This window comes from Agelaius phoeniceus, chromosome 10 (assembly GCF_051311805.1).
Source record: "Agelaius phoeniceus isolate bAgePho1 chromosome 10, bAgePho1.hap1, whole genome shotgun sequence".
Lineage (NCBI taxonomy): Eukaryota > Metazoa > Chordata > Aves > Passeriformes > Icteridae > Agelaius > Agelaius phoeniceus.
In genome coordinates, this window is record NC_135274.1 from 6905323 (window position 1) to 6923376 (window position 18054).

Genomic DNA, 18054 nt, shown 5'->3' on the forward strand with positions numbered 1-18054 from the left:
TGTCCAGCCCAGCCCCATAGGGCTCAGGAGACACCAGCACTGACATTAAAATAAACTGCAGTGCTCAATCTCCACATTTCCTCCCACCTTTCCCACCTGTGCCTCGTTCTCAGACAGGTGCAGTCAATTTACTCCGGTCATTTGAAAAGAAAACGGAAAGAAAAAGTTGCTCCCTGGAAGCTCTGTTACAATCTTGGCTTGGACAGGTTTTTAGGCTTCTGGTTGTTGTTTTTTTTCCCAGCCCGGAGATTTTCAGGATTCTGGTTGTTGGTTTTTTCCCAGCCCAGAGTGGTTTGAGTTGGTTCTGTGTTTCCAGTGCAGGATGAGCTCATTTTGTTCCAACCTCCTGCCACTGGAGTTCAGACCCCTTGGACTCCAGGGCCAGGAAAGCTCAGGGGGATCCTTCCAATCTAACCTGGGTCATCCCAGTCCTGGGGGACACCCAGTGGTGCTCCTGTACCCTTCAGACAGGGACACCTCCCACTGTCCCAGGTTGCTCCAAGCCCCATCCAAGCTGCCTTGGACACTTCTAGGGATCCAGGGGCAGCCACAGCTTCTCTGGACACCCAGTGCCAGGGCTTCATCATCCTCACAGGAAGGAATTCCTTCCCAGTATCCCATCTAACCCCTGGCAGTGGGAAGCCATTCTCCCTGTCCTGCCACTCCATGCCCCTGTAAATCATTCCTACTGCTCCTCCAGTGCCAGCCAGGGACTGGAGCCTCTCTGTTCCTTTTTAAATCTTGATGCCACTCTCCTGAAGCAGAAACCCGTGGCTTTGCTTTGATTAGAGTTGGGACCACGAGGACATTCCCATTACTGGATTCATATTTCTCCTTTGATGGCCGACAGATCCGATGTCTCAGGTCTTTATGAGCAGCCCAGCAAAGCTGTGCTCGCAGTAGTCCTTCAGATTTAAAGCAGCCCGGGAGGCATTTTATTTGCAAATTGCGGGCAGAGAATGAGGAGCCACTCCAACACCTCCGTGCTCTGTGCATGACATTGTGAAGAGAAACACGCATCTTCATCGGCTCATTCCGGGAAATTGTTTTGCTTGGTTGGTTTTCCAAAACCCCTGTGTGGCGAGTTATGAATTCTCATCACATTTGACCTGGAGGCTGCTGTTATCAAAATGTTCCCTTCCCTGCTCGAGTTAAAAGGACTGCGGAGCTGAATGTTAAAAATAAATCCCGGCCATTGAATAGATTACCCTGCTGAGTGGGATGATTCCGGGATGCGGCTGCTGCCTTGATGGCCCATCTTGTAAAGAGATTTCTTTTCTTGGGGCAATTTCCGTGTTTCAAGTGCAGCCTGAGGACGGCAGGGAGACTACAAGGGAGATTACTACAGATGCCTGTGATAACTACCCAAGGTGGCCTGTGAGACACAGGCTCTGGGAATGCAGTGGGATTTTGCCACCGAAGGGGGGCAATGATGCTGCTGGGTCCTGGCCCTACGTCCCCTGCACATCACATCCCTGGAGTCCCTGTGGTGTGCAAAGGGATGAGCCCAGGACAGCCCACGGGGCACCACCAGCCCTGCAGGGACTCAGACTCAGCTCGAACAAGGGCTAAAATTCCTCATATGCTAAAAAGGATATTAAATAAATAAATAATCACAGCACCTGCAGCTCACATTTTGCCCAGCCCCTGAGCCCATTTCAGTGTTCTCATTTCAGTTTTAGGCTCTCCAAAGCGAGAGCTGCATCACAAACTGCACTTGGAGCACCACAAGCAAACACTGCACATCTCACAGTCCCCTGCCAAACCCCAGTGCCACTGAACCCACATCCCCACAGCTCCTGGAATCCCTTGGGATTCAAAGCAGAGACCTCCCCCCTCTCTGTAGCTTTCACCTTAGAGGCAGTAGGATTTGCCTTTGGGATGCACCCACCCTGTTTCTGGGAATAACCCCAGGCCAGTCCCAGATTTCCACACAGACAGAGTCTGGTGAACACACACTGTTGATTTTTGAATCTCTAAGGAAATTACAGCTGCAATCAAGCCAAAGCACACACACACAGGCCAACCCCAGCTTCGTCACATTTAACACCAGGCACGTTTGGAAAGTGCTTCCTGATGGAAAACCCGTGTGAGGAACCCATGGGGTTCATGGCAGATTAATTAATGCATCTGCTCTGAGCAAAGGAAGGGGCTTCTCACTGCCCTGTGCCACACCTGCCTCCCCATTCCCCAGCTCCACAGGTTAAGGGACGGAGCCAAACTCACCTGAGGGCTGCCAGGAGCAGGAGAGGCGTGCAGGCTGCTGGGCAGCTGCACTGGCAGGGACACAGAGGCACTGGAGAGCCCCAGGAGCTGCGCTGCCTCCCGGCTGCGTGCTGCCCTGGCAGGGCTCGCAGCAGCCTCATGGCTCTGCTGTTTGCATTCTGGGGTGCCCAGATAAGGCTCAGCTGGGGCTGTGCTCTCCCAGCAGTGGGCAGTGCCGGGTGCTCCCGTGGCCAAAGGTGAGTGCCCTGCTCTGCCAGCGTCACAAGGGGTGGGTGGGACTGGGAAAAGGCACCTTTTGGGGGTGGCTTGCAGCACCTTCAGCCTTTTCTCTTTGTATCCAGATCCACACCTAGGGAGGGTGTTCTAGGGCAAGGAAGAACTTTGCTGTGTGGGGTTGGTGCTCTGTACACTTCCAAAGGAGGCAACATCCAGGAGTTTGGTGTTTTTGGGGTCTCCCGTGGCAGGAAGGAAATGATGAATCTGACCCCATGTTCTTAGAAGGCTAATATATTATATTATATTATATTATATTATATTATATTATATTATATTATATTATATTATATTATATTATATTATATTATATTATATTATATTATATTATATTATATTATATTATATTATATTAATGCTATACTAAACTATACTAAAGCATACAGAAAGGATACTCACAGAAGGCTTAACAAGATACTAATGAAAAACTCGTGACTCTCTCCAGACCCCCCGACACAGCTGGACCCTGATTGGTCATTAAGTTAAAACAATTCACACGTTGGATAAACAATCTCTAAACCACATTTTAAAGCAGCAAAACACAGGAAAAGCAAATCAGATAATTATTGTTTTCATTTTTCTCTGAAGATTCTCAGCTTCCCAGGAGAAGAAATCCTGGTGAAGGGATTTTTCAGAGAATATGACAGTGACATGGGAGATTCAGGACTCTTGGACAACTAGCCAATATGCTTAAACAGAAGCTGTTTGTTGCTTACCTTACACACATATTTATAGATTCTACAAACTACTAAATACACATTTCTTGATTGGTGTCTTTGTCTTGTTCACCCGTTTTCTGCCTGCATTTCTCAGAGTGTGTGATTGGTTACAGTCTAGGGGTTTTACAGCCTTCTATTATCTAGTTCTTGTGGTCTTGGTATTTGGTTTCTCAGCCTCTTCTTTCTTAATTTAGCACAATTTATGTTTCAGTAGCTTTGACGAATTCTTCAGGCTTTGATAAGAAACTTAGAAGCAGGCTGCACACTATGGCCTAACCCTTGTAAATACATTGCAACAGCAACACCAGGGCTTTCTTCACAAACACCTCCCAAATAACCCAGCACATCCTGCCCAGGCAGGTGGGGAAGCTCCCAATCCCTCAGAGACTCTGCTCATCCCCAGCAGGATGCCTTGAGGAGGGCAGGAACAGGACTGGGTGACCCACCTCAGACTGGAAAGGTTCTCCCAGAGCTTTCCTGGCCCTGGAGTGTGAGGCCTGTGAACTCCATCCTGTGCTGGGACATTTGTAAGGACAGGTGGAGCTGTGGCATCCAAGAAAACTGCCCAGTGCATCCCCCTGAACTAGAGCCTGTGTGAGGACCCCACAGCATCCAGGGGAGATGTGACCCCTGGCTCCAGCCACCAACAGCAATCAGGTTCTTTGCAGGTTCTTCTCTCCTCATCCTTTTCCTTTCTCTTCCTATTTTTGGCCAAGCTGTATATCCAGAAAAACTAGGAGAGCTGGAAGATTTGTCCAGCCCACGAGTGCCGGCATCACCACGTGCTGCACCCATTTTCCATCCATTTCCCACCCAAACCCCCACCTCTCTCCACCAGCAGTGCTTAGAAACCACCAAAACCACTCAGTGCACCCCCTCCCACAGCCTGTGATGGCACTAAAAAGCCAGCCAGCTCTTCAAAATCAGCCACGAACATGCCAGGGGCTCTGCTTTGCTCGGGGCAGCCCCTCAGCCCCAGGCAGGGTGCAGAGATCCTGCCCCGAGTACGTGATTCCCTCTGGGAGGGCTGGAGGAGGATGGGAGAGCAAACAGCACCCACGGGAAAGGCAGCGAGATACCCAGGGCTTAATCAGCTGATAAGAGCCCGGGTAATAATGCCGGGAGGGCTCCACTTGTGAAAAACATCCCTGGGGCAATGACGTGGGTGAGGAGCCCAGTGTGCCGGCACACCCTGGGTGAGGAACCCTCCCCTTGGGCAAACACCCACGGGTCCATCCCTTCGGGTGACCTGCAGGGAACTGGGGGGGCCAGCACACAGCTCCAGCACTGCGGGTGAACACATCCATCACATCCATCTGCCCATCCAGCAGATCCCTGGCACTGCAGAGGGATGGTCTCCAGGCTGCCCTCCAACACACACAAGCCTATGGCTGCATGGGGGTCCATTCCTCCCAGGGCACTGGGAAGTGTCTGCTGGGCCTGGAAGATGCAGCAGCACCAGGACAGAGATAGCAGCTGACAGTAAAAGTTCCAGCCCAGTTTTTATCTTATCCATAACATGGAATGTTGGGGAAGATTAAACAGGAAAGCCTTATAAATATGATTGTCTGGCAAAAGATTTTGAGAATATGGAAACTGTAAGTGAGATTGAAATGAAAGCAAGCTTTGAGATCCCTCAGTTACTGAACAACAGGAAAACAATGGTGTGGCCAGCTGAAGGTAATCCCCTTTTGATGGAACAACACCCTCTGCTTGCAGGCAGGTCCATGGGTCAGAGCAGACCCTGCCAGCTTGGCAGAAGGGGCCAAAGAGGAGTTTTTAGGGTTTAAAATGTAACACAGTGGGGTAATGTAATGATTCTTATAGGCTGTATGGAAATGCTATAGGATTTGTATATTGTGCTAGATTGGTTAGTGAGAATCAGAATATTCAGCACAGAAGAAGATTTATGGTATTGTAAGGTGAACCTTGCTCTCTTGCCTTTTACTCTCTTACCCCCTTTATGCTCTTATGCTTTTGCTCTCTTTCCCTCTCATCCTCTCTCCCCCTCTCTTCTCTCAGTCCTGCTCTGAGCTGTGCCTGGCAGCTCCCAGCAGGGCCCTGCACCCAGGCCCTTTGCAATGAACCCCAAGTTCCTGACCTGACTGCAGAGATCTCTGCTCTCTGTCCATCCCAACTGTCCTACCCCCTGATGCTCCTACATTCTGTGGAATTCCTCCCTGTGAGGGTGATGAGGCCCTGGCACAGGGTGCCCAGAGCAGCTGTGGCTGCCCTGGATCCCTGGCAGTGCCCAAGGCCAGATTGGACAGGGCTTGGAGCAACCTGGGCTAGTGGAAGGTGTCCCTGCCCATGGCAGGGGGTGGAATGGGATGAGCTTTAAGGTCCCCTCCCACTCAAACCATTCTGAAATTCCATAATCATAGATTGGTCATTGAGGACCTCCCTCCACACACCCTCTCTGGCTTTCCATCCTCCTCACTGCTCTTAACTCCTGGCATTTATACCTTTGGGTATTTATTGAAAGCCTGTGTCATTTTTTAGACTTATGTTGATATGGTAGAAAAGTAATTTGCTCCTTTTGAGCACCAGGGAAGTTATAAATTAATGTTTTCTTAGTTATTTTCCCAAAAATCAATAGCTGTGCTTGGAAAACAATAAAGCACTTAGAGCTTACATGCAGATGAACACAGAAGGAGAGAAGCTCATCTAAACAGACCCAGAGTTACATCTCCCAAAGGAGAGCTTGGCAGTCAATTCACAGGGAGGCAGGGCCAGGAATGCACAGAGGGAAAAATATCAGAGGAAGAAATGCAAGGAGCTGATCTGTGCCAAATTACAGCCAGTTGTAAAGCAATATCTTTGTGCTGGATTGGGCTGGGGTAGAGCTGATTTCCCTCAGTGGAGCTGGGATGGGGCTGTGTTTGCCACACACAGCTGGGGGAAGGAGGAGGAGCAGAGGGATTTTTGGGGTGGTGGCATTTCCCTTCCCCAGTCACCTGTCAGTGTGATGGAGCCTGGCTTTCCTGGGACGGCTGAACACCTCCTCATTCATGGAATGAGTTCCTTGGGTCTGTTTGCTTGTGCTCAGCTTTTACTTCCCCTATTGAACTGTCATTATCATTATAGCCCACATGTCAGGATCTCTGGCTGCTCACAGTGACCCCAAGAAGAGTTCCAAAGTCTCTTTTCCCAGCCCAGTGCTTGAAGAAGGAGTCAGGGCTCTTCATTTCTCAGTCTCAAGGTTGTTTATTGTATCTTATCTATAAAATTCTTTCTCCTGTCCTGCCAAGGTCTGCTCAGCAAGACAGTTCCAGGCACTCTGCCTCCCCCGGGGCGGTGTTACCTTTTTATACTAAAAACTATGTGCACAATATTTTCAATTACTTCCCAATACCTATCACCTATGTTAGACAGTGAGCTTCTACTCTAAACCAACTACTCTACTTTTAGTTGGCATCTAAAAGTGCCAACATCACAGCAGAAGATGGAGGCCAAGAAGAAGAAGGAGGAGAAAGGCTGGACACACCCAGATCCCTCCATCTTGCCTCCTGAACCCCCATTCTAAAAACCCCAAAATCTACTTTTTCACCCTGTGATAAATTCACTATCATTCTACTTAATTTGTCATGGCTTGCAGATCTTCATCTAAGGTTGATAACTTGCTCCACGGGTCATAATCAAAGCCACAGCCATTTTTGGGCTCAGTGCCAGGGTCTCTGAGCCCCCTGGCAGGGTCTTGGCTGCTCAGGACAGCCAGAGGGATGTCCTGGGTCCTGACACCCACAAACTGTCTCACTTTTGCCCATCCAGTTCTCTCCCCACCTCCAGAGCAAAGGGAATTGGGTCAGCCAGGGGTGCTCCTCAATCTGCCTCTGCAGCACCAGGGCTGTTTGTGCTGCTGAACCAGAGTGCAACACCACTAGACTGGGGGGCCTCATGAGGCAAAGCCACTTTTATTTTCTCCTCCCATTAGAAACAGATCTGTTTCCCCTGAGCAGGGCCAGTGCAAACTGCCACTTTACCTGCTGCTGATTATATCTGAGCCCCTGAGATCTGGGTTGTGCCAATCCTGAAGTCCCTGCAAGGCAAAGAAACCCTCCAAGCTGAGCTCATCAGACATTTGTAGGGTTTCTGCTTGTGGGCAGGGTGGGCCAGAGCAAAGCCTGGTTTTGCTGGACCCCACAGAGCTCCCAGTCCCTAGAAAAGAGGAACACCAGGGAGACAAAAGCTCAAATTATTGCTTGTTTTGCCTGTAAGAAAAGGGTTTCTTATAACAAACATTTATAAATAATAGTAAATACCAGGTTTGAAGAAGAAATTCATCCCTGTGAAGGTGGTGAGGCCCTGGCACAGGGTGCCCAGAGAAGCTGTGGCTGCCCCTGGAAGTGCCCAAGACCAGGCTGGATGGAGCTTGGAGTGGCCTGGGAGAGTGGGAGGTGTCCCTGCCCATGGAAGGGGATGGGACTGGATGGGCTTTAAGGTCCCTTTCCACCCAAACTGTCTGGGGATTTTGTGGGATACTGTCAGCACAGTGCCCTGAGCAGGGTGAGGTGCCCCAGGCTGATCTGTCCTCCCTGTGCTCCAAACACCCAGTGGGGCCAGGAATCAGATGCTGAGAGGGGATGGATGCACATCTGGAGCAACAGCATTAGAAATCTCCAAAAAAATTCCATCAGCAAATCCTGCTCAGTTCCATCAGCAGCCAGCAACAAGAGCTTTCTATATTCATGAATTCATCAGAGTCATATTTCAAAAATAATAAATGCTGTTATTATTGTTATTATTGGAATGAATTTCTCCATTATGTACTGAGTGATTGTAAGCACTTACTGCCTCCAGCACAGGAACCACCTCAGGAATAATCCAAGCAAATGATATTTGTGTTGTGGCTGCCACGGGGTCATGTTCGGGGGTTTTAAGTGAGGAAGGTATTAAGCAGAACAACAGCAACAACCAGAACAGAAAGAAAGTCATTATAAGTTGGTGTAAAACACTCTCAAGCTGGTTTTTTTTGGGTTTTTTTTTTTCAGGCAAATTTAGTTTGGGGCACATGACTTGTGCTTTGTGAGGCTCGTGCTGGCTCCTTGGAGCTCTGCCTGTGCTCAGAGCCTCCTGTTCTCTGCTTGCTTTGCTTGTGTGCAGAGGAAGGGGAGGAGAGCAGAGCTGAGGGAATGAGGATGGGATGGAGCACTGCTGTTTGCCCCCAGCTGAGGGAATGAGGATGGGATGGAGCACTGCTGTTTGCCCCCAGCTGAGGGAATGAGGATGGGATGGAGCACTGCTGTTTGCCCCCAGCCCTTTGTCACACCACTTTGTCCCCATGGTCACCGTGCGCCTCCTCAGCTCCTGAGCCTTGGAGCTGGAGCTTTCCCTGCTCCTGGGCCCCCTCCCTGCTGCTCCTTGGATTCCTGGCCATAAAATCCTGCAAAGAGCAGAGGAGATGAAACAACTGACCAGGAATGGTGCACTTGGAAGTTAAATCTGGATAACAAGTGGATGCAGGGGATGGGCTGGGATTGATGGCTTTCCTCCAGAAATCTGGAGCCTCGGAAGTGGAGTAAAGGCAGGAGGGGTGGCCTGGTGTCCCCTGCCATCCCAGAGGGGTTTGTGGGAGAAGCAGAGTCCCTCTCCACCCTCCATCCCCCTAAGCCTCCTCCCTGGCTCCATCAGGCTCCATCCTGACCTCCCTTTCCCCATGATCCAAGAGCTGCACTGGGGTTGTAAAATACAAAATGGGAACAACCCAAGATTTTTCCAAGAGGCCCAGCCGAGCTGTCAGCACGTTTTGACACGAGGCCAATAAGTTGGATTCCAAAAAGATGGGATCCCACTATGCCAAAAAGTAACATTTGCTTGAGCATCTGCCAAAACAAAACTAGCAGACTGCTGGGAAGGCTGCATTCTCAAGGATTTTTTTTTAGGCATGAGGAACAGCAAAGAGGATCTCTGAGAGCATCTTCAGCTTCTAGGCTACGAGGGCAAGGACCCATTGATAGCTGGAGGGGAAATTTTCCCTACATTTACTCCAAATGGCGGGGAAAATTTCAATTCCTGGCCCTGGTGGGATGACAAATTGCTCTGCTGCCACACTAGAAAAACCTCAGCATATCCAGAATTCAGGATTTTGCCCTGGAATAACATGGAATCATTTAAGCTGCACACCCTTGGTCTGTCATGACAAAGTGAACGAACAACTTCCACACTGCCTTCATTTCAGCCACATCATGTGTTTATCTGTTAAAAAAAACCCTAAAATTTTATTTTGGTGGCTAAAATCCCTGGGGAGCTTGGCCTCACTAACTCCTGTGTGTCCACAACATCAAGGATGGGGGAAAACCTTCCCATGAGCAACAATCTGGCTCCAGATATTAAAGATGAAATGAAGAAATTATTTATAATGAGGGAGGTGAGGTCCTGGCACAGTTGTCCAGAGAAGCTGTGGCTGCCCCTGGATCCCTGGAAGTGTCCAAGGCCAGGTTGGACTGGACTTGGGACAGTGGGAGGTGTCCCTGCCCATGGCAAGGGGTGGGACTGGATGAATTTTAAGCGCCTTCCAAACCAAAGCATCCTGGATTCCATGATCTCCAGATGAGACAGATTACAGGGATGGATAAAAATGTCATGACAGCAGAAAGGTGCATCTTCAGTCTGAGGGGAAGTCAGGAGCCTTGGAAAGCTTCTTTAGGGAAATACATAAATGCAGGCAGAAAGGGGAACTGCCAGGATCTAGCCAGGGGGCCAGGCCATTCCCTGGCTGTCCAGGAATTCAGGGAGAAGGGACACATGGTGTGCAGGGAGGACAGCAGAGTTTCTAATGAGCTTTGTGGGTCAAGCAGCTCAGACTGAGACCCTGCGAGCCACTGGATCATAGGGAAAGCAAGGAAGATAAGGAGAATGAAAAGCACATCCTGGATGTGTTAACCCGTTTGTAGTCAGACCTGGGACTGCAGGAGAAATTCTGAAGGAAGCATTAATTAAAGCACTGAGAAAAATGAGATAAAGTGCAACCTAGGTTTACCAAAAGCAGTTTGTGCCAGCCTGTGCTGACATCTTCCTTTGCTAAGATAATTGGTTTTCCAGACAAGGGAAATTTGGTAGATCTAATCTATCTGGAGTTCAATAAAGCATTTGATATGGGGCCACATGGGAAATTATTAGTGAGGCTGGAGAAAATGAGAATTAACAGAACCCAGGAGTGGGGAGAGCCGGGGCTGGCACAGAGACCACGGCGGGATTGGGATCACCACGGGAAATCAGCATCAGCCAGAGGACGCGGATGGCTCTCGGGAAAACCTGTGCTGGGGCTGATCCTTGGAACACCCCTCCATTCCGAGGCCGCGAGTGAAGTTTCGGGGCTTTCCTGCATTTCCTGCATTTCCTGCAGCGCCCCCCGTGCGCTGGGAGGGGAGCATCCCTGCGGAGCTGCAGGGAAGGCGCTGCACCATGGGATGGCAATGTTGGTCCGTGGGATGGCAACGTTGGTCCATGGGATGGCAATGTTGGTCCGTGGAAGAGCATCCCACTCCTCCAGCTCCGGTTCTCGCCGCCTGGACACATTTCAGCGCCGACTCCAAGAAATCTGTGATTGCAACTGTGAAGCGGCGCTGGTGGAAGCTAAATCAGGAACGTGGCTCTGGACAATCAGCTTTGGTGCCGTGGGAAGGGAAGTGCTTTAAATCCATCAGATGGGATCCAGGCAGAGCTGTCCTCCCTGCAGGGCCAGCCCAAAGAGCCTTTCCCAGGGCACAAAAAGCCCCCAAATCCCCCCAAAACAGGCAGAGCTGCTGAGGGTAAGCGCAACCACGGCCGCGTGTGTGCACGGCACAGGGAGAGGAGGAGATGATTTTATATAGAAATAAAATCTGCTTATCCCCTGCCTGTATTTTTAGCTGAAATTACACCTAAATGCCAGCTGATCAATTCAGCTAAAATGAGCCCTTAAATCCTAATAAGTCTTGATCACCTTTTTAAACCTCGTGAAACAGCAGGGAGGGTGTTTGCATTAAGTAATAGCACCTTGATTCGGATTCCTTGGCATGTAGCAAACTTACATAAGCACAAAGTGCTCCTGTCAATATTAAACAAGGACTTGGAGAGGGCCAAAGGAATGCCTTGGGCTGCTTTTTTGCCCTTTGCATCACATGTGGTCACTCCAACTCCATGCTGAAATATGGAGGGCACGTGAAATCTTTAGGAATTCACCAGTCAAGGCAGCAGTGGGTCACTCTGCTGGGGTAACAAACCCCAGCCTGGCCATTTCCATTTCCCAGGGATGTTCTAATCCAAAGGGAATCCAGAGGATTTCCAAACAAGGTTGGACTTGGTGATCTCAGAGGCCTTTTCCAACCTTGATGATCCCATGATTCTGAGGACACTCCACAGGGAAAGAGCTGCTGCTGGATTTCACTCACCTGTGCTGCAGCAGGTTTAGCCATGGATGGGACTCATGCTTTTCTATAATTTTTCACCAAAAAAAAAATCTTGGAGGAGCTCATTATTCCTCAAACCCAGAACAACTTTGTCAGTTTTAATAAATCTTCAGGGGGACTTTGAAATACTGAATTGCCAAAGGATGCTGTTTCAGGGAAACGTGGGAGGCACCACCCACTGCACCCCTTCCTTCCATCATTAGCCATTATGATGCCTCCTGAATGCTGGAATTTATACATTTTTACTGTGGCTTCCCAGATTCCTTCCCTTTTTTTAGCACCTGCACAAGCACTGCTCTGCCAGTGGTAGCCTATACAAGAAAATGGTTCCTTTCTCTGTCCCATTTTCCAGCTACCCAGGAATTTCTTTAGGTCATCTCTCACTCAGTAAATTACAGGTTAGGGCTGTAAGAGAGCAGGAACTGGGAGGCAGAGGCTCTTTTTTATAGGAGCCTTGAACAAGGCTGGCCCCAGCTGCTCCAAATTAATGTGGGTCCAGTGGTGTGAATGGAGATGTATTCATTGGAATGCAGCTGGGGTTTCAGTTCCCAGCTGAGTGCTTGGGGTGGTTTTCCTGGTAACCTGCTCATCCCTAGACCTGGTGCTGAGTGTGCTGGAGGTGTGGGAGGCTCCCTGGAGGAAGAGGGGAAGGTGTGGGGGAATCCTGAAGGTGGTGGTGTTTCCATTGCTAACCAAGAGCAAATTCACTGTCAGCAGCAGCTGCGAAAACCAGGATGGGGCTGGATGGGGTCAGCTGGAGCAGGGCAGGGGATGGGATGCACCATCCTTGCAGGTGGCTCTGGGGATGGGGTGAGGTGTACAAAACTGCCTGTTCTGGGGAAAAAAGCAGTGGGAAGTGAGGGAAAATTCGGATTGCAGCCTGTTCTGCAGATCAGCGCTTGTAGGTGTGGGTCAGATGGGAGGGAGTCCATGCTCAGGTGTGGGTGAGATGGGTGGGAGCCCACACTCAGGTCTCCAGCTCAGTTTGCTTCTGGGAGCACTGGGTATGATCCATAGGGAGTGGGTCTCACCCTTCGTGTTCACCCCCAGCGTAGGGCAGTGGTAAAACCTTTCCAGGATCTCATTTTCTGAGGGATCCATGGAAATGGGGCTCCCTCCAGGGCTCCACCTGAAGCCATGCTGCTCTCACAGCCCTGAGCAGTCTGAGTGTTTGGTCTGCACCTTCCACAGGTTCTCCCCATGGACCAAAGGCTGGCTTTGCAATCCCTTGGAGCTCCATCCCATGGTGCCTCCTGTCACCGTGTAGCTCTGGAATGTGGGTGTGCAGGTGCCCTTCCTCCTGTCAGCATTTCCCAGCTGGAGCCCTGGGATGGCTGCAGAGCTCCCCAGCCATTTGTGAATAAAAGGATCAAGGTGCTGACCCCTGGGATCTCCTGGTGACCCCGTGCAGCCCTGCCCAAAGCTCTGCACGGAGCTGGCAGGGAACATAAATCTGGGAAAAGCTCATGAAGACCCCCAGGGCCACAGCTCTCCATGGCTGTCTTGTTAACATCATCTAGGAAAGACAGGGGGCCCTTCAAAGGATAAAACCCAGGGATGAGAAGTAACCCATCAACGTCAGGGAGAGCCAGAGTGCTGGCAGGGAATGCTGGAGGAAGGCTTGCAGAGCATCCCACCCCCAGCCCAGCAGCACCACGGCCAAGGGGCTGGGGAGGGGCAGGTATCCCTCAGATCCTCATGGCTCACCAAAAATCAGCATCATGGCTAAAAGGCACTGAAATGTTCCCCCCCTTGGCTCATCCCTTTCCCCACTGGCAAAAGCCCTTTTGGTTTTGTCCTGATGCCAGCAGGGACTGAAGCTCTGTGGGTGGGACATTGGGCTCTCCCACTCATCCCAAAGGCCTGGGATCAATATTTTATGAGAGGTAGAGGGAGTGTGGCCAGGGTGGCACCCTCAGGGCAATGAAAGAGGGATGGGTTGCTCTCTTGGTAAAATGAGCCCCTGCCAACCCAAGATCCTGAAGCTGGAAATTGAACCCAGGGTCTCTGGGCAAGGAAGTGGCACTGACAAGGATTTTGGGTCCACATGTCACCCCTGTGATGGCTGAGCCAGGCAAGTTTCCAGGTGGGGATGGCTGGGGCAGGAAGCCCTGGCGGTCAGGGCCAGCTGTCTGTGGGTGACAGCAGGGCAGAGAGGCAGCAGTGAGCCTCAGCTCCCCAAACTCGCACACCCTTGCTCCTGACCTTCCTAAATGACTGGCAGATGGATGGGAAAATTGCATGGGACAACAGAGAGTCAGGTAATGATTTTAAAACTGTTTCCAAGCTGGCTGTTCCATCCCAGCTCTCCAGTGCTGCAGGACAGAATCTCACTGCCTTTCCAGGTACTGCAGCACTGATTTGCCCTAAAATTGTCTTCTGGCTGCTCCTGATGCTTTTGGGGATCCCAAGGAACCAGGTGGGTTCCTGTTGTGTTCATCTGTTGGCCAGGCCAAGGTGCCAAGAACGGATTAGAGCTGGCACCAGAGACCTGGGGAGCCCGGGTGGCAGCCTGAGTCCCTGCCTAATCCCATTCCCTATTAATTTGTTATCCCATTAACACCTTGCACAGTTCTCTCTCTTGCTGCTGTTGCTGCCCTGAGAGACTCCTGGGGACTTTGTAATGTGGTATTTTGTTGTTTAGAGCACAAGGCAGCGAACTCCTCTCATCTGAGCCCAGAAATCCCTGGATAGAGAGAAAGAAAACTGCTGCTTTGTTTCTTCCAATCAATACCATCCATTAAGATCCGTGTCTAACAGAGTGAGTAGCTGAACGAGCACCTCCTGCTCACTCAAACCTTTGGAAACAGCAAATGCTCTTCAAAAAAGAACAATTGGATAGCACAGCCCTGGCTGGAGCAGGAGGGGTGGAGGGGAGCAGCTTTCTTCTCAGAGGTGTGGAAAACAAATTGCTCCCAACTTCCACAGGAAAGGAAGTTCTGTGGAGCACAATCAGTGGTGGGTGATGGCAGCTGGGACAGGCTCCCCTCCCCAGCACTCCTGCACAGAGCAGGAGGTGTAAAATCCCTGCACTGAGCCGTGGGTGGTGGGAACTGTGCACTCCCATGGGCTTTGGGGGTGGGCTGTGAGCTGAGCTCAGCCTTGCTGTGCTGCTGGCGGGTGTGGGATGCAGCAGGGCATGGGATCACTGGGAATCTGCTCCCTCTGTATCTCTGGAGCACAGCTGGACCATGGGGGCTGCACTCCAGCCTGGGCAGGGTCCTGCTGTGCTCTACCCACACCAAAAGTGTGTTCTGCTCTCCAGAAGGGCTCATCTCAAGGGTGGTTAGAAACCTCATTGCATCCTAAACCTGGCTGAGTCCAGCTCTTACCCCTTGTCCTTGTGCCTGCTCCTTCAGGGAAAATCAATATTATGGCAACCAAAGTAGTGATGGTGCTGATCCCTCCTTCTCTTGGGCACTGTCACAGACATCTTTTATGAAAAATCCTTTCCTTAGGATTTTTCCTCCTGAGAAGCCTCAGGAACAGAATGTAAACATTGATTATCTGCTGCTGTGGAATGCAGCAGCTGGATCTGTGATTGGCCCATGTTAGATGTTTCTAATTAATGGCCAATCACAGCCCAGCTGGCTCAGACAGAGAGTCCGACCCACGGGCCTTTGTTATTCATTCCTTCTTATTCTATTCTTAGCCAGTCTTCTGATGAAATCCTTTCTTCTATTCTTTTAGTGTAGTTTTAATGTAATATATATCATAAAATAATAAATCAAGCCTTCTGAAACATGGAGTCAGATCCTCATCTCTTCCCTCATCCTCAGACCCCTGTGAACATGGTCACAGGGCACCCCAAACCAATCTCTGTTTGAAGAGGGACCCTGAGACAAAAAGCCCAGAGTTTCAGTCTGGTGTGGCAAACCTGGGGTGATCCTGCTGGGAACCCACTCACACAGCCCTCAGACTGAGGCATTCCTGGTGCACTCAGGGAAATACTCCTTGCCCAGGCAGCTGCACAGAGCATTTCACCCTGTCAACATTTCAGAGAGAAAATTCCAGCCCCAAACAGGCTTCACAAAGGCCAAAAGGGGGGATGACAGCAATGAAGAGCCCATCTGAGGAGGGCTAGAGAACAAATCCATCAGGCAGTGCCTGCAGCTCTGGAATGTGCTCCCTTCCCAGCTGCTCCAGCCTGGAGCATGGCACGGTGTGAGCAGGGAGTGAGAGCTGCAGGAATGTGATCTGTGCTCAGGTGTGAGCAGTGAGAGCTGCAGGAATGGGATCTGTGCCTATCACTGAGCAGTGAGAGCTGCAGGAATGTGATCTGTGCTCAGGTGTGAGCAGTGTGAGCTGCAGGAATGTGATCTGTGCTCAGGTGTGAGCAGTGAGAGCTGCAGGAATGTGATCTGTGCCCATCACTGAGCAGTGAGAGCTGCAGGAATGTGATCTGTGCTCAGGTGTGAGCAGTGAGAGCTGCAGGAATGTGATCTGTGCCCATCACTGAGCAGTGAGAGCTGCAGGAATGTGATCTGTGCTCATCACAGCCCACGGGGTGCATGGGCTCCCTGATCAATACTGCATTATTCCACCCATCGATCCCCGCTTTGTTTGTGAACTTTACCCCATTGATATCCATTAAAAACTTCAGCAGCACTGATAAGGTTTAAATCTCCGGCTCCAGATGGGGAAGAAAAGCTGCTTTTAGTCCTGAGCTGCCAATCCTGCCACTCCTCAGGGGCAGGGGGACCTTGCAGGCAGGTTCTGCTTGGATAACCTGGGATGCTCCTTTCTCCAGGCTGGACAGGGAAATGACCTCTTGGTTTCTTAAAGCCTAATTAGAGCCAGAACCTGGACTGGAACAAGGTGCCAAGGTTCAGGAGGTTTTTACACCACTCAAGAAGTTTTGTTGTATCCCCTTTGGTCCCTTCCTGGCTCTAAAGTGCTGCCTGGGAGGTGGGAATGGGAATCATTCTCCAAAGGACAGCTGAGCCCGAGCTACAGGGATCCCATTGGATTGGGACAGTGATGGTGGTGTCCCTCAAGGAGCTCCTTGCCAGTCCAGACTCCATTCAGGACATCCTGCTGTAGCTCTTCTATTTCAGTCCTAAACATGCTCAGGATAATCCTGGTAAGTAGAGTCTGACATGAGGAACAAGAAATCTCATGACAATTGAGGGAATTCAAAATTCCATGCAGTCCAAACCTGCACAGAGGCCTTGGGAAGAGTTCAGGCAGCTCCTGGCTACGTTTCCTCCACGAGCAGGACATCACTGCTCTGCCCCATGTTCCTGTGGCCATCCTGTGGCTGAGGAAAACTCTTGGATAAACTGTAGATGGGAAGTGAAATCAGTGGTTTGCCTTATGGCCAGATGCCAAAGGACAAAGGGTCCCACACAATGATTTTCTAGGATCAGAAATGCCAGGGAGGTGCAGCCAGAGTGGGGCTGGGCATGGAGCATTTTCCCACCATCCCCTGTTCACTTCCAGTGCAGGGAGTTCTTCTCCAGATCTGCCACTGACCCCACATCTACTGTCCCAGGGTTTAAATCTCTCTGGCTGCTCATCCAGCTGCTGTTTGCAACATCCCCTCCTCTGCAAACACAAGAGGGGAGTGAGTGAGTGAGTGAGTGTGGGAATTCCATGCCAAAGGCTGCCCACGGTGCTGGGGGATAGGGCCACTCTAAATATTCCTCCTCCACACCTGAAACCTGGGAATGCTCCACTTTGGCTGGTGCCCTGAGGATCCCCACGGGCATGGAGGTGTTTCCTACCTGTGTTGCTTTGAAAAGACCCTGGAACAGGGTGCCCAAGAGCAGTCATGGATGTCCCAGCCCTGGAAGTGTCCAAGGCCAGCTTGGATTGGGCTTGGAGCAACCTGGGATAGAGGAAGGTGGCCCTGCCCATGGCAGGGGATGGAACTTTGGGATCCCTTCCAACCATTTGGTCTTTAAGGCCCAATTCCAATCCCAAACCACTCTGGGATTTGATTGGCATTCGATGATTCTCTGATTTCCACTTTTTTGACTGAGGGCAGGCTGTCTCCTGGCTCCAGTGAAGAGCCACACACCCCTTCTGGACGTCCCATTTCTGGCTTTGAAGGCACTGGAGATGTGGAGAATCTGTCCTTCAAGAGGGGCATCCTCACACACTGAACCTGGTGCTTCTTCAGTGCCAATGTTCCACCCTCTGACATCATCCTGCTATGGGCACCATCCTGCCCCCTTCCTTTTTCCTCCCGTGGCCACTGAGGCAGGTGTAAAAATCATCAAGCAGCTTTAGGAAAAATAAACCCCATCCCTGCATTAAACACAGCCCTGCCTTACCCAAAGCATCCTGATCAGCAATGGTTTTATTGCAGGATGTGAGCTGCAGCTGGAGGGGCCAGCCCCGCTCTCCCCACACTCCCCCCCGTGTTATTCACAGCTGCAAATTGCTCGGAGATTTCTGGAAGACATCAGAGCAGATCAAACCTGATTTCTCTGCAGTCCTTT